General features: G+C 38.6%; 1 long non-coding RNA gene and 1 pseudogene across 1 annotated transcript in view; both read right to left on the bottom strand.

Annotated features, from left to right (window-relative positions):
* Positions 1 to 4,029: 4,029 nt before the first annotated feature.
* LOC106966565 (rRNA-processing protein FCF1 homolog) lies at positions 4,030 to 5,567 on the bottom strand (annotated as a pseudogene).
* A 15,811-nt stretch (positions 5,568 to 21,378) lies between these two features.
* Positions 21,379 to 24,985, bottom strand: part of LOC113604716 (uncharacterized) — a 42,351-nt gene continuing 38,744 nt past the window's right edge. The window contains exon 3 of the long non-coding RNA XR_003426742.2: positions 21,379 to 22,295. This is a non-coding gene — a long non-coding RNA (uncharacterized LOC113604716). The remainder of the gene's footprint in view (positions 22,296 to 24,985) is intronic.

Here is a 24,985-nt window from a genome sequence, read left to right as displayed (position 1 = left end):
TGTATGTATTAATAATTAATTTCTTTTAAAGCGGAGTAGTATTTCATTGTATGTATGTATCACAACATATTTGTTCACTCACCTACTGATGGACATTTGAGTTGTTTCCAATTTTTTGGCTATTACAAATAAAGCTGCTATAAGCATTATGTATAAGGCTTTGTATGTACATATGCTTTAGGACAAGTACTCTGCCCTTAGAACTCTGGGTGTTTTGGTCTCCTTAGACTCCCAGTTCCATCATCACGACTCAGGGAAACTACTGGACAATGCCTGAGCCTTCCCTCTTGTGCTGTGTCATAGGAAATCCCTCCAGGTTGGAGCAAATGTAAGGCTCACCTCCATGTTTCTTAGTCTGGGATCACTGTCCTCAATTGCCAAATATCTAAATTCTTGAAAACTATTGTTTAATGAATTTTTTCCGGTTGTTTGTGTCTGCCACAAGAGTAAATTCAGTCTCTATCGCTCCATCTTGGCCTGAAGGTGGAGCCTTGGTATGGTTTTTTTGTTTTTGTTTTTGTTGTTTTGGTTGTTTTTCAACGATAGCTTTATTGAGCAAGAATTCACATACTATCAAGTTCTCTATTTTAAAGTGCACAGTTCAGTGGGTTTTAAGATATTCACAAAGTTATGCATCCAGCACCACTCATTCCAGAACATTTTAGTCACTCCCAAAGGATACCCCATATCCATGACCAATCTCTCACTGTTCCCTACCCCCTCTCTGCCCACTGGCACTGCAGAGTCCGTATTCTGTTTCCATACATCTGTCCATTCTAGGTATTTCATATGAGTGAAATCATAAAGTATGTGGACTTTTGTGTTCCATTTCTTTCACTGAGAATGTTTTCAAGGATCATGCATGTATGTATGTATCAGAGCTTCATTCTGCTTTATGGTTAGATATTTCAGTATACAGATACACCATGTTTGTTTGCCCATTCATCGCTTGACAGGCATTGGATTGTCTCCACTTTCTGGCTATTATGATAGTGCTGTTATGCACATTTTTGTACAAGCTTTTGTGTGGACATATATTTTTGTTTCACACAGGTACATACATACCTAAGAGCGGAATTTCTAGATTACATGGTAACTCTGTGCTGAACTTCTTCAAAGAACTATCGTAGATCTTCTAAATGTCTGTAAATCTTATGTTCCCACCCGCAGTGTATGGGGCTTCCAATTTCTCCACATCCTTACCAGCATTTGTTTTTATTTGCCTTCCAGATTACAGCCCTCCTAGCGGATGCACAGCGGTATTTTTTACTGTGGTTTGATTCACATTGTTTCTTGTGTCAGTTTCAGTAGTTTGTTTCTAGTGTTTCTATCATGTTTCTTTTCACTTGCTTTTATGAATTGCTAAAGATTCTAGAAAATGTGAATATTAAATATGAAAATGTGATGATAATTAGAAAGTGTGTGGTAGTGTTTTATTTTATTACTGAATTCAAGGTCTTTACCTTAGGTTTTATTTCCCTCCACCAAAAAATTTCTGCTTAGAAAAAATTCTTCATATCAAGTTTGATTTTTTTTTTTTTAAACAGAAATGTGAATGTGACACTTAATATTACTATGGCCAATTATATTGAATATGTAAATTAATAAAGTTACACTGTTTTTTATTTTTATTTTTTAACATTTATTCCTTTTTGAGAGAGAGAGATGGGGGGAGGGTCAGAGAGAGAGGAGCGCCTGGGTGGCTCAGTCGGTTAAGTGTCTGACTTCGGCTCAGGTCATGATCTCACGGTCCGTGAGTTCGAGCCTGGCGTCAGGCTCTGTGCTGACAGCTGGGAGCCTGGAGCCTGCTTCAGATTCTGTGTCTCCCTCTCTCTCTCTCTCCCTCTCTGTCCCTCCCCCACTCACACTCTGTCTCTCTCTCTCTCAAAAATAAATAAACATTTTTAAAAAATTAAAAAATAATCAAATCATACTTTTATCCCTGAGACGGACAATATCCTATTTGATTATGGCATATTCTTTTAACATTGCACCAAAATTATATACTAACATTACTGATATTTTAAAGTCCTTTTTTTCATGTGTGAGTTTGGCTAGCAATTTGTTATCCGTATCATTTTAAGTTTTGATTTTAAAAGTAAATTGAGTTTCAGATTCACTTTCTGAATTTCTTTCTCCTTTATGTTACTAGAGGGATTGACTTATTTATCTTAACTTTTATAACTGGCATGTTTTGTTTGAATTTTTTCTGTGTTACCTCCTTATGCTTTAGACATATTTGACTAAGTTATTTTTTCCTATGAAGCCTGTCTCTGTATTTTTATTTCCTCCTTATCTATGTATCAAAGTCAAAAGCTTCTTCTTAATTCTCTAATGCAGTACTTAAATATTTTTAAGCACATATATCAACATACATTTTTTCTAATTGTGAATTTTATTATAAAATATGTGATATAAATATAAATATAAATATAAATATAAATATAAATATAAATATAAATATAAATATAAAAAAGTTTGTGTTAGGAATGAAAAGCCATCAGGACATATTTATGTATTTATCCGTGTGTGTACCTTAACCTTATATATTTGTGCTTTATGTTGTTGCAAAGTCCTTTCAGATGTTTTACGCTTTTATTCTTTTTCCCCACTCACCAGAGTATGTTTATTTTTACATCTACTTTTTGTCTTTCCTTGAGTTCTTTTGTTTATATTCTGTCATTTTGAGAATGATTAATTTGTTTATCCCAATTTGCTATTGTTTAGTTATTGAAGAATTTAATTTCGACTGAATTTTATTGTCAGGATTAGTTGTTCTCATTGTCAATAATTTTCTATTTGTACAACCAGTAAACACTAGTCTAATATAGAAAGTGTGTTTGGTTAGTTCAGTTCTATGAACAAAATATTTTATTTTATTTTTTTAATTTTTTTAACGTTTATTTATTTTTGAGACAGAGAGAGACAGAGCATGAACGAGGGAGGGGCAGAGAGAGAGGGAGACGGAGAATCTGAAGCAGACTCCAGGTTCTGAGCCATTAGCACAGAGCCCGAGGCGGGGCTCGAACTCATGGACCGTGAGATCATGACCTGAGCCAAAGTCGGATGCTCAGCTGACTGAGCCACCCAGGCGCCCCTGAACAAAATATTTTAAACATTGGATATCCTAAAGCTTACTTTAATAAAATTAACAACTTTCTCTGTGTTCTAGCATAGCCCTGACTTTATACAAAACTGCTTTTGATGCTAGTGCTTTAATTAAGTGTAAAACCAGGATCTTATCAGTAGCTTCTAATTTTTAGCAAGGTTATTGTAATATCTGGTATTTTTCACTGTAACATTACTTATTATACAACTTCTGGTTTGGCTATGAATGTGCTTTTTCTTTTTCTTTTTAAGTTTATTTATTTATTTTGAGAGAGAGAGAGAGAGAGAGAGAGAGAGAACCCCCAGTAGGCTCTGCACTGCCAGCATGGAGTCCAATGCGGGGCTTGAATTCACAAATCGTGAGATCATGACCTGAGCCAAAACCATAAGTCAGACACTTAATTGACAGAGCTTCCCAGGCACCATTACAGCAAATGTAATTAATGATGCTGTGTGTGTGTGAGATTAAATTTAAACAAAACAACGCAGTCTCCATAAACTTGTCGTACCACATGGTGCTGACGCAAACTACCAATGTTTCAATTCTATCTGGGACTCCACTGACTTTAAAATGGACTGTTGGGGCGCCTGGGTGGCTCAGTCGGTTAAGCGTCAGACTTCGGCTCAGGTCATGATCTCGTGGTCCGCGAGTTCGAGCCCCGCGTTGGGCTCTATGCTGACAGCTCAGAGCCTGGAGCCTGTTTCAGATTCTGTGCCTCCCTTTTTCTCTGATCCTCCCCTGTTCATGCTCTCTCTGTCTCTCTGTCTCAAAAATAAATAAATGTTAAAAAAATTAAAAATAAAATAAAATAAAATAAATCGACTGTTATTTTATGTAACTATGAGAAAAAAAAAACACTCTCAATTAAGCTCTGATACAATCCTGGTTTTCCACTTAGAATTTTTAATTTTATACCTATTGAAAAGGTATATATTTTATATTTACATAGACAAGTAGAATGATCATAACCATGTTGTTAGGTTATTTGCCTCTTGTGGCTTAAAACCTGAAAGTGAGGCCCAGTATTACGTGTGCCTTGATATTTGGAGACGAGAGGGAGGAACGTGAATGGCTTACCTGCAAGTTTCCCTTCTCACTCTGCTCCTGTAGAGATGGACTCATAGCCAAATAGGTTTCCTATTACAGAGACCAGACAGTTGCTTCTTTTCCTTGACTTCCCTGCCAGCCCGTGAAGTTCAAGCCAATCGCATCCTCCACCAGGAATCAGGGAGCATCTTACTTTCTTGATACTAAGTCTATTTCCCACAGTCCCCGGTCTTTCACTTTGTTCCCAAATGCAACCCCTAGGTGGTTCTGCATGGCATAGCGTCCCCCTGCCCCAGGCTGTGAGTACGCATGACGAATACACTGCTGTTGACCTCATCTGTCCAGCATCATTTACTATGGTTTGGCCATCCCCATAGCCCTGTGGTAGGGATCCTTCCCACACACATTGGGTGAAGAGGAGGTCAATAAAACACCTCTGGACAGTAAGATTTTGTTATCAGTGACAAATTACTATGTACTTTTTTGCAGATAGGTTTTCTGTGAGCAATCATCTGATTTATAAAAAGATGCAACAAAATTTAAAATGACACACAATATCAATTTCAAAACAACATCAAAAAGTCAGAGAATTTAACCCCATGTAAGTAGAATAAATAATGCTATAGCGTATTGCTATACGAACTGGCAACAGAAAGGGTTGGCAAAGGAAGGCCGAGGAAGTCAACTCTATCTTTTAAGAATGAGAACAAGGAGCTCCATAATCATTGGCATCCACTCCATATTGTAACTATGGTTAGAAATGTATATGATGGGAACTCCAGGGATTTTCTGAATCCTTCATTTAAGGTCCGGGGTCAACGTTGGCCACAATGTAACATTTGTGCTGAGTTACTGTCTGTACTAAGCAGTCATCTACATAGTTGCTATGTGTGTGCTTGGTAATTGTTCAAATCTTGGATCCTTGGCAATCCTTAGAGCCACTGCATACTTTTGCCCCAATTGATCAATTTCAGTCATGACACAGTCAGTTGTATCGGGGATACAATTGTCATATGGACATTCTATCCATGTATTCCATCCATTGACTGTATTAAGTCAGGTTTGGCTTTAATGGAAAAGTTGATATAGTTGATATCAACCAGGGCATGGTAAGGTGAGCCTAGCTGCGTGTTATATTGGAAGAATAAGCAAGAAGGATGTTGAGGTACTTCTCTTTCATTGAGTGTGCACTGGGATCTTTCTTTTCTTTCCTTTCAGGTTTTAATATACCCTACTCTTTAAGCCTCTGATCTCAGAGACTAAACATTGGCTTCATGGTCTCATACTTCCTTGATTTTCTTTTGCTTTCCCATGTTCTTGCCGCACTCTTGTTTCTTTTTTGAATATATTTTAAACAGTAATTAAACTTAACATGTGTAGCACAAACAATAGAACACAAATGAGGTGGAAATAACACAGATGTCTGTGATCAAGTTCATGCTGTCTCAGGCAATGGTTATCTTCCTGATGACCCTCACCTAGGCAGAAGCAAATGCAAAAATAACAATAACCAATATCGGTGACGTTAAAATGTAAAAAATAATATCTTAGCATTCGGTCATACTAAAAGTGTTTTGCAATTTCCAGCATCAGTGTTTTTATTATGTTGGATCACAAAATTTGTACCAAACAAGAGCCATAAAATGAGCCGCATTTCTCAAGCTTCTAAAGCAGGGGCTGGCTAACTGAAGCCTGTGCTCTCTAACTGGCTGGTAGCTTGGTTTTTGAATGACCTGTGAGGTAAGAATTATTTTTACTTAAAAAAAAAACAACAAACCTTTTTAAATATTTATTTATTTATGAGAGAGAGAGAGACAGAGACAGAGACAGAGACAGAGACAGAGACAGAGACAGAGTGGGAGCAGGGGAGGGGCAGAGAGAGAGGGGGAGATACAAAATCCAAAGCAGGTTCCAGGCTCTGGGCTGTCAGGACAGAGCCCGACACGGGCTCAGACTCAGGAACTGCGGGATCATAATCTGAGCCAAAGTCAGAAGCTTAACTGATTGAGCCGCCCAGGTGTCCCAAGAATTAGTTTTACTTTTTAAAGGGCTGCAAACACAAGCAAGCATGCAAATGAAGAACAATATGTGACTGAGACCAAATATGGACTGCGAAGCCTACATTATTTAATGTGTGATCCTTCAGAGAAAAATTTGCTTCTGTTCTAAAGTAGTACAGATTTGATTGTACTAATCACTGATAGCTATGCTTTTAAAGTTTATTTCTTCTTTTTAATGTTTATTTATTTTTGAAAGAGGGAGAGACAGAGTGCGAGCAGGGGAGGGGCAGAAAAAGAGAGGGGGACACAGAATCCAAAGCAAGCTCCAGGCTCTGAGCTATAAGCACAGAGCCTGACTTGGGGCTAGAACGCACGAGCCGTGAGATCATGATCTGAGCCGAAGTCAGACGGTTAACTGACTAAGCCCCCCAGGTACCCCATAAAATTTATTTATTTATTTTTTGAGAGAGAGTGATCAGGGGAGGAGCAGAGAGAGAGGGAGAGAGAGAGAATCCTAAGCAGGTTCCACACTGTCAGCTCAGAGCCCAATGTGGGGCTCAATCCCATGAATGGTGAGATCATGAACTGAGCTGAAATCAAAAGTCAGACACTTTATCCGGCTGAGCCACCCAGGCACCCTCCTAACAGATATACTTTAAAAATGATTGGTTCCATAGTTCTCAGATATTCTTGAGTCACTGCATCTTTTGTAACACAATCATTTTCAGGGTGTCCCCATGACTAAAGAAATACTTAAAAGTTCTGCTTATTGAGTAGTTAGGTACAAACAATATAATAAGCATTATGTGCTGACAACCTAATAGCAATTTGAAAAGCATGATCCATGTTTATTAAAAGGATAAGCTGGTACTTTCATTTCACTTTAAATAACCACAATTAATATTAGGCCTGTCTAAGCTTCTTAAAGCCTGGAATGAGTTTGGACACCATCATTCTCATTTCCTGCTCTACAGTGATGTCCACTGTAGATGTCTTCACAAAGACGCATCATCAAAGGAAAGTAGCACAAGCCATTGTTGAAATTGTAAGCTACTTCTAACTGGTATATTTCACATCAGATAGATACAGAGTCACTGCGTTTGCCTAGAAAAGCTAAAATATACCGTGAGTTTGTTGTGGCAACCTCTTATGCCTTGGCACACAGTTCAAGAACTTTAGAAGAGTTGATTTATCGTAAAAAAGCATAAGCCTCTAACCATGCCTGGTATGAGAATGATTTTTAGTATTTGTCTGAGTCATTTCATTTTTGTTCATCATGTGATAATGTAAGTATATACGACAATCATAAAAATTTGTTACTGACAATAAGAGTAGGAAATACTTATATGTCAGGATAATTGACATTGTAACAATTTTGTATAAATATGGTTTATTTCTCAATTTATTTAGGTCCCTTTAATTTCTCTTGTCCAAGTTTTATAACATTAATATTGAGTGTATCAATTTCATACATATTTTTAAAAATTTATCCTATTTATCTCATGATTTTTGTTGCTATTGTATATTGTGTCTTTAAAATTTCACTTTGAATTATTTGTTGATAATTATAAGTATGTAATAAATATTGTAAATATTGTAAATAAGTATTCTAAATATGAACTTGTTGAACTTAACTTTAGTCATATTACTTTTACTGAAGATCGTTTAAGGTTTTCTACCTACATTATTTTTTCTTCTATAAATAAAGACAGTTTTACTCTTTATTTTTCAACTGGCAAGCCTTTTAATCTTTTGCCTTATTGTGCTGTCTACAACTTCTATCTGCTAATAAGTGTGAGCAGATATTCTTGCTTATTTTAGGGAAGTATAACGTTAGCTATAAAGTTTTCATAAATTTCCTTAATAATGGGTGTTAAATATTGTCAAAAGCTTTTTCTCCATCTATTAAAAATATCACATGTGTTTCCTTCAATTTGTTAATATGATGAATTACACTGATTGACATTGGAATGTTGAACCAATGTTGCCTTCCTGGAATAAACTGTGGCTGGTCATAACGTATTATTCTTTTTACACTAGGTTATATTATACCATTGCTAGATTAGATTGCCAATAGTTAATGTTTTTTTTGTTTTCCATTTGTGTTCATGACAGATGTTAGTCTGAGTTTTTCTTTCCTGTTGTATCTTTGTCTGGCTTTAGGTCAAAAGTAATTCTGTTCTCATAAAATGAGTTGGGAAGTGCTTCTTAATCTATTTTCTGGAGGAGTTTGTGTAAGGTTGGTCTTATTTCTTTAAATGTTTGGTAGAGTTCGTCAGTGATATCATTTGAGTTACCTACGAGTCTGAGGAAAAGTATATAGATGTATATACTGATGTATACATCTCTCTATATCTATCTATCTATCTATCTATCTATCTATCTATCTATCTATCATCTCTCTATCATCTATCTATCTATCTATCTATCTATCTAATTATTTCAAATTCTTTGATAGGCATAGGATTATTTGAGATTGGCTTTTTCTTCTTGTATCAATTTTGGTCATTTTTATATTTCATGGAATTTGTCCATTTCATCTGGATTTTCAGGTTTACTGGCATACAATTGTTTGTAGTCACCCCCAATTCCTTTTGGATGTTTATAATATCTGCAGTGCTGACATCTATTTGATTCCTGATATTGATAATTTGTATCTCCTCTTCCTTTTTTGTGATCAGTTTGGCCATAAGTTTATCAATTTTATTGATCTTTTAATTGATCAAAAACCCAGCTCTTGCCCTAGTGAATTTCTCCATTGTTTGTCCATTTTTAATGTTATTGACTTCTGTTTACTATTTAGTATTTATCCTACTTATTTTGGGTTTAATTGATCCTTATATTTCTAGCTTCTTAAGATGGGAATCTGGATTCTTATTTTTACAATTATTCTCCACATTTCATGGAAAGATTTGATCACTAGGTGGCAGCAACATATAGGGAAGGGCACTGAAGTTGTGACGCCTGTATATTCAACATAAGCACAACCAGCTTGTCAGCCTCCCAGTAGCTGGTAAAGGCCTGAGTGACTTGCTAATTTTCACCAGGAATGCACTGATAGCTGGAACTAATGAAGTAAAGTCATAGTTTGCCTCTGTGTCTGCTCAGATCGGCTTGTCTCTCTGTTTCTGTAGCTATCTCCTGAGCTCCTGGTGAGGATTTATTTGTTTACCTTGAGCATTTTGTACTATTTATGTACTATCATCATTCTCCAAATTTAGTTACAGTTGTCTATAGGACATAAACCAATCAGAACCGACGGGACACAGGACTGCCTGTTTTTGTTTTTTAACTTTTTTAGTTTGAAATAATTGTAGGTTTACCAAAAAGCTGTAAAGGTAGTACAAAGAATTCTCATACAGTCTCCTGAAAAAAGTGATTTTGTTCACTCTGTAACCCTAGTACTAGGCTAGCACTATTCCCCGCACAATTGAGAGAGTAAGGATTCAATATTACTAACTCCAAATCTGGAATATTTTGGACAAGAAAGTGCTGAAAATAATTTTTAAAGATCCTGATACGAAAGGAGAAATATAAAGATCTGTAAGCTACAGCTATTTTTTTTTTATTATTTGCATTTGTATAAGGCATTTTTCCTATTTTTTATTTTTAGATTTTTTTCATTACATTAAAAGTTAATTTCTTTAAGAGAGCATAGTTGGTCTTATATTTTTTCTAATCTAAAAATTTGACTTCTAATGAAGTATTTAGTTTATTTAAATGTAGTTATTGACAGAGTTGAGTTTCACCTACCATCTTGATGTATCAACTTAGTGGAGTAGTTCTCAGTTGGGCACAATTTTGCCCCAGAGGGGACATTTGGCAATGTTTGAAGTCATTTTCGGTGGTCATAAAGGGAGAGGGTTGGTGGTATTGGCACCCAGGGGTAGAAGGCAGAGTTGCTGCTGAACATTCTACAATGCATAAGGAAGCCCTGACATCGAGGTATCTATCTCAAAAGCATCACTGTAGATTATGGGACAGAAAAAATTTTTTTTTCCCTTCTTAGGAGTTTATATTCTATAGTCTATGAGATTTGATGTGTGTTCTTCAGGAGGTGTGTGTGTGTGTGTGTGTGTGTGTGTGTGTGTGTGTGTACATGCATGTATTTGAGTAAACAGTTATCTGCTCAATAATTCGGAGAATAAAGAAGTACATCTGTAAATTTCCAGGGTGAGATTTTGAAAGAATTTGCATCCTCTGCCTTCCTTAAGCCCTTTAATAGAAAAAGTTGGAGATCCCGACCGACACAACACTTTCCCCATGTATATTTATAAAATCTCCACATATAGACTTATAATCTCCATTTCCTACAAAACTCCTACTTATGTCTGCCTGAGTATTGGATGCTATGCCTCTCCCCTCAGGTGGGTATAGCCTCTTTGTTCTTGCTTGTCTACCTGGCATTTCATTCCATCTTCATATAGTTCTTGACTTTAGTTTTGTTTTATGGCTGACTTTCTAGGTTATTCATCTAGGTTAGTCACTGCTCATGTTTCTACTTGAGACAGATAAAAGTTGAGCCTACTTGACTCAACTAGTCAAGAAAGTAGGAAGTCAAGAAAGTTGTTTCTACTTGAACAGATAAAAGTTGAGCCTTGACCTTGTGTGGTTGGTGTAAGAGAGAAAGTAATAATTGGATTTTGGATTGGTCCAAAGCTGAGAAGTGGAGCTGAGAATGAAGTCTGCCTGGAAACTGTGTGCTTATGGAGGTCTGACAGGTGTTAGAAGAGAGGAAACTGAAAATATTTCAGTCCAAAGAACAAATCTGGAGGGGAGCATCTTAAGGCAGTATGCTCTCACACCTGGCTGCTCATCGCATCCCCTGTAGATGTTTATAAAATATGATGCCGTGGCCCCACCGCAGACTTAACTCAATAAAAATCATCCAGATTGGGATTCAAGAAGCTGTGTTTTTGAAAACATCCCAGGTGATTCTGATGATCCGTCAAATTTCAGAAGCTGGCTTCTGGGGATTTCTGGTGGAAGGCTCATTTGTGTGCATGACTACACGTGTGGGTCCTGGTATATCTGGGGACTGGCTTACAGAGTTTGTGAGGTGCTGCATACACTGTTGGCCCCTGAGTTCTGTTTGGGCCCAGTCAAATCTGCATCTATATGCCCTCCTGTCCTGTGCTCGGGAGCCAGGTCCTTACCGCCTGTGTTCCCTGCTTTTGATAGAGCGCTGACCTAATATATAGATTCTATCAGTTTGGATTGGATGCTACTATATTTCCCTTGGCTTATGCTAGTGGCACATAAGAGAGGAGATTAATCTTTGAAACTTGCCACAATCTCATATGTACTTTTTTCCATCAAATCTGTGCCATAAGGAAGGAGTCGTGTCCAAGCCTGGGAAGCCTCTAACAATTGGCATGTGTGTTTTTGGTGCTGAATTGCCTCCTTGACTGGTTTAGTTCATCTCACTACTCGCTGCGGGAGATTTTTAAGCTGTAAAGTATTTGTAATACGATTTTCAGGAAATTGGTATACTTATACACAATGGGACCTCACAATTTAAAAATGATCTTACCCCCAGTCTACTTGTCATGTGTCTTCTAATCTTCCATTCATGGTTTCTTCTAAATATTTAAACGTCTTTGTTTTTCTATTTACCACACATACCTATTAAAAAATTTTTCTGTTTATTAAAAAAATAATTTATTGCAGTAACATATGACGTGAAAGTACACAGAATTACATAAAAGTACAGTCCTTTCTGATTTCAAAATATTTAGTGTTATTTGTTTGGGACCCCGCTGTGTATTAAGTGTGGTGTGGACATGCATTTAAATGTATAAACACAGACTCATCATTTGAAAACATAAAAATAAAAGCTAACCTGATTAAAAAGTAGGCTTGGAGTGTCTATTGTGAAGTTCATTCTGAGGTGATATTCAAAGCTTTTCCACAGCATCTCAGATGCATATGTTTTGAGTTTGGTAGAAAAAAACGAGACTACATGAGTGTTACGGTGAAACTCTAGGGGTGCCAATAAGATCCTTTATTTTAAGTGAAGTGTAATTGACATACAATGTTATATTAGTTTCGTGTGTAAAACATAATAACGATATTTATACATATTATGAAATAATTGCCACAATGAGTCTAGTTACCATCTGTCACCTTGCTAAGTTATAAAATTTTTCTTTCTTCTTGTGATGGGAACTTTTAAGGTTTATTTTCTTAGCAACTTTTAAGTATGCAACCCAATAAAACTGACTGTAGTCACTAAGCTCTCCTTTACATATCATGACTTATTGTTTTTTCACATATGGAAGTTTGTCCTTTTTGACACCTTTCACCCATGTCACCCATCCTCCCAACCCCCTCACCACTGACAACCACCAACCTATTCTCTGTATCCGGGAGTTTCGTTTTATTTGTTTGGTGCGTTTTTAGACTCCACATGTAAGTGAGATCGTAATGGTATTTGTGTTTGTTGGGCTTATTTCATTTAGCATTATACCTTGGAGGTGCATCCATGTTCTCACAAATGGCGAGATTTCATCCTTTTTTATGTCTGCGTAGTATTCCATTGTATATGTATAACTCACCTTCTTTATCTGTTTATCCATCTGTGCACACTTAGGTTGTTAATATATCTTGGCTATTGTAAATAATGTGGCCATGACAATAGGGGTGCGTATGTCTTTTCGAATTACTGTTTTTATTTTCTTTGGATAAATAGCTAAGTGGAATTGGTGGATCAAATGGTAATTCTTTTTTTTTTTTTTTGAGGAACCCCAAACTGATTTCCGTAGTGGCTACACCGATTAGTATTCTCACCAACAGTTCACAAGTGTTTCGCTTCCTGCACATCCTCATCAACCCTTGTCATTTCTTGTCTGGTTCACAATAGCCAATCTGACAGGTGTGAATTATATCTCATTGAAGTTTTGATGTGCATTTCTCTGATAATAAATGATGCTAAGGATCCTTTCATGTGCTTGTTGGCCATTTGCATGTCTCCTTAGGGAAACTGTCTGTTCAGATCCTTTGCCCATGTTTAATTAGATCGTTTGTTTGTTTGTTTGCTACTGAGTTGTAGGAGTTCTTTTTTTTTTTTATTTTTTTAACGTTTTATTTATTTTTGAGACAGGGAGAGACAGAGCATGAACAGGGAGGGCCAGAGAGAGGGAGACACAGAATCTGAAACAGGCTCCGGGCTCTGAGCTGTCAGCACACAGCCCGACGCGGGGCTGGAACTCACCGACCGCGAGATCATAACCTGAGCCGAAGTCGGCCGCTTAACCGACTGAGCCACCCAGGCGCCCCATAGTTCTTTATGTATTTGGGGTATTAACCCTTTATTGGATATGTGACTTGCAAATATATTCTCCCACCCAGCAGGTTGCCTTTTCATTTGTTGATGGTTTCCTTCACGGTGCAGAAGCTTTATAGTTTGATATCATCCCACCTGTTTATATTTGCTTTTGTTGCTCTTGTCTTTCCAGTCAGCTCCAAAATATCATCACCAAGACGGATGTCAAGGAACTCACTACCTATGTTTTCTCTAGGAGTTTTCTGGTTTCAGGCCTTATATTCAAGTCTTTAATCCATTTCGAGTTACTTTTTTGCAGATGGTACGATAGAAGTCTGGTTTTATTCTTTTGCATGTGGCTGTCCAGTTGTCCTAGCCTATTTATTGAAAAGACAATCTTTTCTCCATTCTATATTCTTGCCTCCTTTGTCATAAACTAATTGACCATATACGCAGGTCTTTATTTACGGGCAACTATTTTCCTCCATTGATCTATGTCCCTGTTTTTTTTTTAAATTTTTTTTACATTTATTTATTTTTCAGAGACAGAGAGACAGCATGAGCAGGGGAGGGGCAGAGAGAGAAAGGGAGACACAGAATCCAAAGCAGGCTCCAGGCTCTGAGCTATCAGCACAGAGCCCGATGCGGGGCTCGAACCCACGAGCTGTGAGATCATGACCCGAGCCGAAGTTGGACGCTTAACCGACTGAGCCGCCCAGGCGCCCCATATGTCCCTGTTTTTAAGGAAATGCTATACCATTTTGATTACTGTCACTTTGTAACATAGTTTGAAATCTGAGCGCACAATACCTTCAGCTTTGTACTTCTTTCTTAAGACTGCACTCTTTGGAGTCTTTTGTGGTTTCATAAAAATTTTAGGATTTTTTTTGTTCTATTTCTGTGAAAAATGCCATTAGAATTTGATAGGAATTGCATTGAACTTGTAGTTTGCTTTGGATAATATAGACATTTTAACAATATTAATTATTCTAATCTATTAGCACGGAATAGCTTTCCATTTATTCGTGTCATCTTCAATTTACTTCATCAATACTACATAGCTTTCAGGATACAGATTTTTCACCTCCTTGGTTAAATTTACTCTTAAACATTTTATTATTTTTGATACAGTTGTAAATGGGATATTTTTTGATGACTCATTTTATATCTTTTCATCTTGGAATCCCTTAACTCATTATTATGGTTATAGTTATTTTTTCTACTTTTTGCTTTTTAACATTCATACCAGCCTAATAAGCTTAATAATCCTTTACTATATATTTACCTTTACTAGTGAGTTTGTTTTATTATTTATTTTCATATGTTTTCTTGTTAGTAATCAGGGCTCTTTCTTTTCAGCTTAACAAAGTTCCTTTAATGTTTCTTAAGTGCCTGGTTTGTCGTCATAAACTCCTTTAGCTTTTCCTTGCTTGAAAAACTCTTTATCTCTTCTTCAATTCTGAATAACCTCACTGGGTAGCGTATTCTTGGTTTGAAGGTTTTGTTCGTTTGTTTGTTTTCCTTATAGCGCTTTGAATATATGGTGCTGCTCCCTTTTAGCCTGCACAGTGTTGCTGAGAAATCTGATTATAATTTTATGAGGGTTACCTTATATGTAACAGGTCCTTTTTCTCTTGCTGTTTTTAATATTCTGTCTTTAACTTTTGACATTAAAAAAATTTTTTTTATGCGTATTTATTTTTGAGACAGAAAGAGACAGAGTGTGAGCAGGGGAGGGGCAGAGAGAGAGAGAGGGAGACACGGAATCCGAAGAAGGCTCCAGGCTCCGAGCTGTCAGCACAGAGCCTGATGTGGGGCTCAAACTCATGAGCTGTGAGATCACGACCTGAGCCAAAGTTGGACACTTAACCAACTGAGCCACCCGAGTGCCCCATTTAACTTTTGACATTTTAATGATAGTGTGTCTTCATGTAGATTTGTTTAGGGTGATTTTCTTTGGAGCTTTCTGGGTTTCCTGAATGTGGATGTCTGTTTCTTTCCCCAGCTTAGGGAGGTTTCCAGTCATTATTTCGTCATAAGTTTTCTGTCCCTTCCTCTCTCTTTTTTTTTTCTGGGACCCGTTTAACATGGGTGTTACTCCACTTGATGTTTTAAGAGGTCCCTTGAGCTATCTTCAGTTTTTAAAAATATTCTTTTCTCTTTTTGTTGCTCTGTTTTGGTGAGTTCTGCCGCCCTGTCTTCCAGATCACGATTCCTTTCCTTTGCTTCATCCATTTGCTGCTGAACCCCTCTAGTGTATTTTTCAGTTCAGTTATTATATCCTCCAGCTCTATGATTTCTGTTTGGTACTTTCTTATATTTTCTATCTTTTTGTTAAAGTTCTCACTGTGTTCAGCCATTCTTCTCCTTAGTGTAGTGAGCATCTTTCCGGCCATTACTTTGAACTCTTTATCAGTTAAATTCCTTATCTTCATTTCATTAAGTCTTTTCTGGGGTTTTGTCTTGTTCTTTCATTTGGAACATACGTCTCTGTTTCCTCATTTTGCACAGTTCTCTGTGGTTTCTACTTATTAGATGCAGCAGATACCCCTCCAGTTTTGAAGCGATGGCCATAAATAGAAGACGAACGTTATCATGTAACATTGCCCTAATTCTTGATTGGTTCTCCAACCTGATTAATTTTTAATAGGTCCCAGTTGTTGAGGGTGTGTGAGGATCCGTCAGTGTTCCAGAGAGGAGATCTCGGGCAGCACCTATTTTTAGGCTGATTGGAAGCCAGACCCTGAGACAGCAGCTCTCAAAGCAAATGTATACTGTTCGGTGAGACCGAAATCATAAACCCTGCTGGCCTCCAGACCAGGTGTCTGTAGGTATCCCACTGACAACAACTGGAAAAAAATTCAGGTCTCCAAATGGATGTTTGAGCTCCTTTCTGGAAGATGCCAGTGAGCTGTGGCAAGGCTGAGGGAGAGATAAAAATGTTGTCCCTCAGCCTGGGTTCCCTGAGAGTCTCAGAGGCTATTTCCATATAGCCTCTAGATACATGGGAAACCTGACACCTGCTCCTCAGGTTGAAGCTTCAGGACAAGTAAATAGGCCTTTTGCACAGGAATAATGATGGCGTGCTTTAGTCTGCGATCTCTGTAGTGCCTTGGGGAAGGTAGCCTGCTAAGAACTATCTCTCTGTTTCAGACCCACAAGGCCCAGAAATGCAAGCCCCTCTGGCCACAAGAACAAGGTGCTCTCGTGTAGACTGCATGTGCCTGCCAGCTTTAGTGGGGCTACAGGTGAGCTCAGGAGCAGGGCGCATCTGCCGTGGGCACAGGCAAGGCCATGGGCACAGGGGAAGAAGGGCATACTCATCATCACTGGCAAGGTGGAAAGACATGGCCAAAATGCAACGACCAGTGCTGGAGCCCTCAAGGTAGAGGGAGATTGCAAAAATGGTGCCCACCACAGCCTCCTTCCCCAGCGAGAGTCCCACCAGGCTTTTTTTCCCCCTCCTGCAGATGTTTTAAGATTAACAAATTAATCTCCCTTATTCATAGTCTAGGTGTTTTTCAACCTGCTGCTTTTGCACTGGGTCCCAGGGCTAGTGAGTCTGTATACACGCCATTTACGAGTGGAATCCGCGTTTCTTATGGCCCCGTGGATCTCCTGGATCTAAGCCCCATGGGTTTTCAAAGCCAGATATTTTGGGGGCTCATCTTTCCTGTGCAAGTCCCAAGGACTGAGGGTGGCTGATGTGGGGCACAAATCCCTCACAGCTTAGTGAGAAGCTCTATGCTGGTGAGGCCCTCTTGATCCTGGGTCACCGTGCTGGGGCTAGCTAAGGGCTTTTGCCGAGACAGTGCCTCTGCCTCTCCCACATATCCACGTGGCCTTTGTCCTCTGTTGTTGGAAGATCTGTTCAGCCAGCGTTTAGGTGTTTTTGTGGAGGAAATTGTTGTATATGCAATTGTAGATGTAATACGTTCACAGGAAGAGGCAAGTTCATGAATTGCCTGTGCTGTCATCTTGAAATATCACCTCCCGATGGGATTTTATACTCGGGAATCAGTGCCTTTGTGAAAAGAGGCCTCAGAGAGCTTGCTCTCTCCTGCCATGTGAGGACAGAACAAGAATACTGCAACTGGAATGGGACCTTGACCCAATCACGGTGCCTCAATCTCAGACTTCCAGCCTTGAGAACTGTGAGAAATGTTCTGTTTATTAGGCACCTAGTCTGCTATTTTGTTAGAGGAGCCAGAATGGAGAAAGGCACTTGTTATAGTAGTCCATACCTGGTGCCCATTGAATTTATTATATCGTATCCTTGTTTTCATACCACCCTAAGTGCTCATTATCCATGCCCAAAGTGATAATTATTTAGTTTGGTATTCTCTGTAGCTCTTATGATCTGGCTGCAATCAGACTTTCAAGCATCGTTTTCGTCCCATCTGTTCCATGAACTCTCTGCTTCACCCAGACTACACAATTACCTCATTTCCAAGGAAAATACCTTTGCTCAGGATTTTCCACTCTTCAGAAAGGGCAACCAAACCTTTTTCCTCATATAGCTGAGTCCTATTTATGATCTAACGCCCAGTTTACATTGGACCTGAACCAGAAAGCCTTTCTTGACCTCCGAGACCAAAATGTTCTTTCTCGGAATTTCCGTAGCGTAAAGGTCCCTTTCATTCTTTGGGTCCAAAACAGACACTATCTGCGTTGTCAGGGACCTTTATTTCTATCCTTATATCTTGTCATCTCAGCTATGTTGAAAGTCCTTAAGTGTAGAAACATGGGAGTTTCCTCTTTGTATTCTCCCATAGCATGCAATTTGTGCCTCACACTACACTCAAATATGTATTTAATTGATTAGTACACCCAACAAAAGTAGATATAGTGTCCATACAACTGAATTTTTAAGTGCTTGTACCAGTCATTTTTAATATAGGAAGAAACACATATTAGTAGTCATTCCAGTTAATTTTTGTTTTCATTTTCATAATATCTTTGCATAACATCTGAGCTTTCTTTTCAGGTGATACAATAAACCCTAACTTTAAATAATATGGCACAATTTTTTAAATGCTTTTAAAAAAAAATTTTAGGTTTATTTAATGGTATGGCACCATTTTTAACGCTGATAAGTGGTAATTCTGACTAAAAGTAGCCTCACTGAATGGCTCTGTTCTTTGTACTAAACTTTGAAAAGAAGAAATTCAGTATTTTTCCTAGAGCTTCTTGTTGGAAGCACAACATGTATTTCCAAAATTGTGAAGAAGTTATAGCACAGTTAACTTTGTGTGCCCAGAAGCCAACAATTCAAAGGAACATATGTTTGGCAAGTTAGTGGGATGTCAGATGATGGATTTAAATGACCACAGGCTAAATCTGTTATTGTCTTTTAGAAGTTTCCAGATGAATGTGACTGGAATGGGGGGAGGGGAGGGCTGAGGGCACGAACAGAGCATGTAATTGTGGTCATTTATTCTACATTTTCTTTCACTTGACTATAATTATTTGCTCTTCTCCCACAGCAAATAGGCATCTGCTCTGTGATATTCCATTACCAATTGGAAAGTAAAAAGCTACATATCTCCAGGGCTGTTCAGTAATGTACCATATCAGAGCCAATCGTCCGAGCATGTTCTGCCCTCAGAGCCGAACGCAATTATGAGGCCATTACATACATTTTTTCATCTAATACCCTGACAATTACTGAGGCGATATTTTCCAACTGTTTGTAACTCACCTCAATACCCTGAGAGGACCGGAGAGAAGTAAAGGGACTTAGCTTTCCAGTCTGCAGCCTTCAGAGAGCAATCGGGCATTTATTTGTTTCACTCTCAGAATTCTACTCTTTAAAAAAAAAGAAAAGCCCACGTGATTTCAATGAAAAGCAGAACACATACTTATGATAGTTAATTTGGAAGAACAAAACAGGTAAGAAATAAAGGAAAAGGAAAGAAATTTTTCTCAGATTTCGATCCATCTATAATGAGCTACTGTTAATCTTTTTCTGTATTTCCATTTTTTTCCTTGGGATATATAAAATGTTTGTGTATAATTTGAACCACACAATGCTATTTGGTATTTTCTTTTTAATTTAGCAACACAATGTGATACATTACATGCCTTCCGTGACGCCATTTAAATATCTTTGTAGTATTTCAATATCTCACTATTCTATATTTTAACTAATATTTTAATAATGAATACTTACGCTCCCGTTTGTAACTATCATAAATACTTCACTGAATATCTGTGTCTTTGGTTTTTTTGTTTTTTGCTACATGTTAACTTCCTATTACATTCATATTTCATCGAATAAGTAAGTTCTTTGTTCCTCTTTATGATTTTCTTTTCCTGTGCACATCCTTCAATTCTGTTTAGGTTTAGGATGAATTCTGAACTCAGAAGAATTACTCAAGCTTGCTCTTTAATCCCCTCTAGTATGCAATCTAACGTTGCCTGCTTCATTTGCACTTTAGTGGAGATTATATTTTTTTATCACTAGAATTTTCTTGATTCGAACCTTTTCTTCCCCCTCTCAGGAAGGCCAGGTCTAATTTCAGGATGTAATAGTTTCTCAGATAAGTTGATAAACAAAATTTAAATGGTTGCCCCCACCTTCTTCTGTCTTAAAATAATGCATCTGTTTCCTTAGGGCTGTTTGTCGATGCTTCAGCTCGACTCCTTTCCTTGAATAGCTCAGTCATTTCATGTGCAGCTAATCCCCCCAACACACACCCAGTTATCCCATGTAATAAGCCATAAAATGAGACCTATGGGGTCTGAAAATATTTTAATGCTACTCCTGGGTGACAGAAAGCATATACTAACAGGTGCACCCTAAATGTTAGAATTTCTGGAGTATCCTGGCAAGTATGCTCTTCAGGATGGACACCGTCTATCAAATACTTTTCTGATACGTTAAAAAATAGACAGGACTGGGGACGCTTGGGTGGCTCAGTTGGTGAAGCGTCTGACATTGGCTCAGGTCATAATCCTGCAGTTTATGGGTTCGAGCCCTGTGTCGGGCTCTGTGCTGACAGCCTGGAGCCTGGAGCCTGCTTCGGATTCTGTGTTTCCCTCTCTCTCTCTGCCCCTCCCGACTCTCTCTCTTCCTTTCTCAAAAATAAATAAACATTAAAATCGGTTTTTTTGGAAAAATGTATAAATGTTTGTTGATACACGGGATTGTAACTGAACCAACCTGAGTTTGCTCCTTGCTGAGTCAGAAACCACACCAGGTTGAGTTGTCCCACAAAGAAAACTTTTATTTGCATCAAATAAGGAGATGGGGGGGGGGAATGACTTCCAAAACTGTGACTCCCAGAAAGAGGGTGAATGGGTTCTTTTTGTTTAGGTTGAGGATGAATATTTAGATAGGGAAGCCTTGTCATCCTATGCAGAGGCAGACGTAATCGCACACATGCACCTTAAGGAAACATCCTCTACGTGCATTGTATGCTATGCAAATGAGGCCGAGGCTCCTCCTTGGGCTGAGATTTTGGTATTATAATGAGGAAGAGGTAATGGTAGTCCTTCCAGAGATCATCCCATGATGACCACAGGTCCCTCTGTGCAGACATGAGTCTGGTTTAGCTCAAATGGTCTAGGGGATCTGGGTGGATGGGAGGTCTGATCAGGGTAGTGGCCATACCTGGGCATTGGTTTCAGGTGTATTTACCTGTGTCAAGAGAAAAGCTGGAAAGAAGGGCTCAGAGGAAAACGTAAGACAAAGGTTAGTGAGGACAAGCCGGGGGGCTGTAAAGGCCAGGTCTTGGGTCTGACTGGCGATAAGATCACTGAGATAAATTAGAGGAAGAATGATGATTAATGTCTGTTACTAATTATGCCAGCAATTTTGTGAAGTCTTTTATTAACATGGCTTATGAATACAGTATCACAAATGGTTTCCAAGGGGCAGAAGCTTCTCATAGAAGAAAGCAAGAAATCTAGTCTCTTTTGTTAGAATTCCCCCCCCCCCCCGTTTCAGATCTGTCTTGTTTTAATCTCAAAACAATTCTGTTTTGTTTGCAACCTTAGGCATAAGGATAAAAAAAAAAAACTCTATTAATGACTACTTATCATTAGCTACAAATTTCTGACGTTTTTTCCTGTTTTGAGGGAAGGGGGGCCATTAGTGGGGGGGCGTTGTGTATGTGTGTGTACATGGAAAAGTGTATGTGTGCAAGCACACAACGAGGAGGGAGTAAAAGGCAGAGAGATGCGGACTCAGTGAGAGACATACTTTTAAGTTGAAATCATCAAGAATGGTAGCATCTAAAATAAAGTGAATGACAAGAACAAGAAACGACCTGGGGTGCCTGGGTGGCTCAGTCGGGGAAGCCTCTGACTTCAGCTCAGGTCATGATCTGATGGTTCATGAGTTCGAGCCCCACGTCGGGCTCTGTGCTGGCAGCTGGAAGCCTGGAGCCTGCTTCGGATTCTGTGTCTCCCTCTCTCTCTGCCCCTCGCCCGCTCATGCTCTGTCTCACTCTGTCTCTCAAAAATGAATAAACATTAAAAAAAAAGAAAAAAAAGAAATGACTTGGCTAGCAGTTATACGAACACAACGGAGCAGTGAATATTCATTGAATTATAACTTTTGAGGGAAGGCAGGTTGATGCAGACAACAGAAGAGGCCTGTTATGCCGAGGCACTGGGTGCCTAGTAATAGTTTATGGCTTACCAACAACAGACCAAAGTCTTTCCTACTTTTATGGAAACTCATTTGAGGGGCGCCTGGGGGGCTCAGTCGGTTAAGCTTCTGACTCTTGATTTCAGCTCAGGTCATGATCTCGCGGTTCGTGAGTTCGAGCCCCGCGTTGGGCTCTGTGCTGACAGCTTAGAGCCTGGAGTCTGTCTCGGATTCTGTGTCTCCCTCTCTCTCTGCTCCTCCCTCACTCACGCTTAGTCTCTGTTTTTCAAAAATAAATAAACATTAAAAAAAATAATAAAAAAAAGAAATTAAATGTGGGGGGCACCTGGGTGGCTTCATCAGTTAAGTGTCAGACTCCTGATTTCAGCTCAGGTCATTTTGAGTTTGAGCTCTGCATTGGTCTCCGAGCCGACAGCACCTAGTTTACTTGGGATTCTCTGTCTCCCTCTCTTTCTGTCCCTCCCCTGTTCTCTCTCTCTCTCAAAATATATAAACATTTTTTAAAATTTTGCAAAAAAATAAATTAAGAGTAGAATACTCTCTTCATATTACTATATCACTTCACATTCATTTCTAGACTGTCTTTAACTTTCCACAGTGCTACCAAATCTTTTTCTTTATGACCTGTGGGATAGCTAAATAGTATATTACTATTTCCATTTTACAAAGAAGAGACTTGAGAGTCACTTGTCCAAATCACCTAGCAAGTCAATGGTAATTCCTGGGCGAAAATATCAGTGGCTTGACTTCTTAGCTAATTCTTGCTCTCCCTTCATCACCTCTTCAACACACACACACACACACACACACACTCACACAAAGAATCACAGAACAAACTCTTATGCTCGCTTCTATTACTGTTCCTAATGACTTTATAGGCTTTAAGCACACTAGTTATTTCTCATAGTTCAATTTAAAGGATAACTGAAGCATCACTGATCATCAGGGAAATACAGACCCAAACCACCATGAGCTACTACCTCCCCCCTGTCAGAATGGCTAAGATCAACAACACAAGAAACAACAGGCGTTGGCGAGGATGTGGAGAAAAAGGAACCCTTGTGCACTGTTGGTGGGAATGTAAACTGTGCAGCCATTCTGGAAAACAGTATGGAGGTTCCTCAAAAAGTTAAAAATAGAGCTACCATGTGACCCAGCAATTGTACTGCAGGGTATTTACCCAAAGAATACAAAAATACTAATTCAAAGGATACATACACCCCTGCATATAGCAGAATTACTTCCAATAGCCAAGATACGGAAGCAACTGGAGACTAATATTACACTCTATGTTTACTGGAATTAAAACTTAAAAAAAAAAGCCAGTTCTCCTTTTACCTATTTTGTTCTGAATAGATTTGAATAAATGGTAAAAAGACTAAATGCTTAAGTATCCTGCCTCCAGAAGGAAAAACATCTTGCGGGCGAAATGTGGTCCCAGCGCCTGGGTGGCTCAATCTGTTAAGTATCTGACTCTTGGTTTCAGCTCAGGTCATGATCTCGTGGTTTTGTGCGTTTGAGCCCCACTGTTTCATGAGTTTGAGCCCCATGTCTGGCTCTGTGCTGGCAGCGCAGAGCTTGCTTGAGATTCTCTCTCTCTCCGCCCTTCCCTGACTCGCGCTTTGTCTCTCTCAAATAAATAAATAAACTTAAAAAAAAAAAAAAGGGAAATGTAGTCTGTTGAAAACCGGGATGAGATTACAAGCTGGCCTTCAAATTCTCATTACAGCTTTTGTGGCTGGTTGCTTAATCTCTCTGAGCCTATTTTCTCTTCTTAAAATGAGAAAGAGGGAGTAATTCCTATACGGCAGAGACATCAAGAAGAATAGGGAGGGAATATATATACATGTATATGTACATATATATCAAGCATTTGACACAGAAAGTTTAGAGACTCCACCAAGTAAATGTTGCAAAAGTTAAAAAAAAGGATATCTGAATATTTTAACTGATGCTATTTAACACATAATTACTGTATGTAGAACACACGTAAGATTTTCTCTGATGTATAATTATATGTAATTAATTTTTTGCATTTTAACACTGTCTTTCCTATTTTGCCTTTTTCCTCTTTTATATCAGTAATTGTATTTGAAAAGTTAAAGTGAGAGAGAGGCCAGGCACAGGCAAAGAAGAACTTGCATTTATAATATATGTTAGGTATCAGTTGTAATAAAAGGAAACTTTTATTTCTGTGATTTTTCTAAGAAATGGTTTTTTTTTTTCAACGTTTATTTATTTTTGGGACAGAGAGAGACAGAGCATGAACGGGGGAGGGGCAGAGAGAGAGGGAGACACAGAATCGGAAACAGGCTCCAGGCTCTGAGCCATCAGCCCAGAGCCCGACGCGGGGCTTGAACTCACGGACCGCGAGATCGTGACCTGGCTGAAGTCGGACGCTTAACCGACTGCGCCACCCAGGCGCCCCTCTGTGATTTTTCTAACTATATATTTGGTTATTGGTAGATATTTAATTTCATCTCTGATATTAGGCTGGGCCATATCTATAGCATCATAGATCAATAAGTGAACTCTATTCTTAATTATCTGTATTAACCAGTAATTTGCTGTGTCGTCTGCACATTACTCTTTTTTATAGGCCTATTTATTTATTTATTTATTTGAGAGAGAAAGAGAGAGACAGACAGATAGAGTGAGCTTGAGTGGGGAAGGGGTAGAGAGGAGAGAGAGAATCCCAAGCAGGCTTCAAGATCACGAGATCATGACCTGAGTCGAAATCAAGAGCCCGACGATTAACTGACTGAGCCACCCAGGCAGGCATCCCCATGGGATCGAAGTATTATAATCAGAGATCAAGATATATTTATTCATTTTAAATGTGATCAGACATGTTAATTACAACTGGATTCTAATGAGAGACAACCATTCACCTTGAGGCTAAGCCTCTCAAACAAGTGCTTCTTCTGCGGTAAAAAATCAGTTTTAAA

Source organism: Acinonyx jubatus, chromosome B1 (genome assembly GCF_027475565.1).
Source record: "Acinonyx jubatus isolate Ajub_Pintada_27869175 chromosome B1, VMU_Ajub_asm_v1.0, whole genome shotgun sequence".
NCBI classification, from domain to species: Eukaryota; Metazoa; Chordata; class Mammalia; order Carnivora; family Felidae; genus Acinonyx; species Acinonyx jubatus.
The sequence above is the reverse complement of the archived record's forward strand: the minus strand, read 5'-3'. Positions and strand labels throughout refer to the sequence as shown.